Consider the following 1,347-nt stretch of genomic DNA (forward strand, 5'->3'; position numbering starts at 1 on the left):
TCCCCCGCGGGGGAAGCGCCCCCCACCCCGCGCTTAGCGCCCCCTGGCGGGCGGGAGGGCCGGCGCCGCGAGAGCGCGCGGCAGTACCGTTAAGATTTAAAGATTCCAGAAAGTTTCCAGAAAGGTCCCCATCCCCCCCCCCGTGTTTTTTTTTTTTCCCCATGCTTTGGAAAAAAGGGTGCAGCCCCGCGGTGGCCTTGTCCTGTAGGTGTTAAAAGCGACTAGAGTTTATAGCAATTCTATATATTTTATTATCATTTTCTGAAAAAAAAAAAGCATCAAAATTACTTTGCGCGTGTGAAAAAAAGAGGGAAAGTTAGCATTTCTCCACGATTTCAAATAAAAAGGTGGTGTAAACAGGCAGTTCTGGTGCATTCGAGGTGCTGAGAGCTCTGGAAAACACCTGGCCTACGTTACCTCATGGAGCATTGCCAGCAAAAAAACCCAAAACAAAGAGACTAAAAACAAGGAAGAAAAATGCACTGGGGTCAAATAGGGATGGGAGGATCACCCCCAGCCTGCAGACAGGAATTAATCGGGAGCAAAGTGTGGTGATGGTGCCCACCTGTGGTGGGGCTGTGGGTACCAAAGGGGCTGGGGTGGGAACCTTTTGTTGTGGGTGGGTTCCTGCTTGCAATGTGGGGCTTGGTGGTGTGCTGGGAGGAGTTGGGGCTGAAACGTGTTTGCCATTGTGGAAAAAATACACCTGAATTTCTGCCTGTTGCAGCTGAGGAGGTGCAGAGTGCCTGGGGTCCCTGGTTTCTACATATGAGGGGCTCCCCAGAGACACCTGTGGAGCTGCTGGGGACAGCCCCCACGAGAGGAGACACGGGATGGTGGCAGGAATGAGCCCGCTCTGCAAAAAGGTCAGGATAATTTAAAAAATCCTCTTGAAGTCATGTCAGGAGGGGGGTGTGGGCAGGAGGCTTGGAGGGGTCCCCACTTTGTCATTGGCTGGATGCATCCAGATTCTGGAGATTGAAGGTTGTGGGAAGGTATTACTGCAAGGTCTGTTTGTCCCCAGTGATGATATTTGTGTTGTGTGGTTAAATAAAAGAAGGGATGTTTGGGGCTGATAAACTCCCTGGATGCAACATACAAAACGTGTTGGGGTTTTTCTGTTTCTCCTTCGTGTGTGGTTGTGGCTCTTGGGCTCATGTGAAAAGCAGAAAAAAACCCAAACCCCAGAATTGAGGAGGCAGGGGATGCTCCTGTGTGTGGGAGCTGGTGTTGGGTGGGATTCAGGTGCTGTAGATGGCCAGAATGAGGAGCGTGGGGTGAAATTTCTTCTCCCGGGTGAATAATTTTGCAGTATTATTGAAATTGCCCAAAATATGCCAGTTCTGA

This window comes from Phalacrocorax carbo, chromosome 21, assembly GCF_963921805.1.
Source record: "Phalacrocorax carbo chromosome 21, bPhaCar2.1, whole genome shotgun sequence".
Lineage (NCBI taxonomy): Eukaryota > Metazoa > Chordata > Aves > Suliformes > Phalacrocoracidae > Phalacrocorax > Phalacrocorax carbo.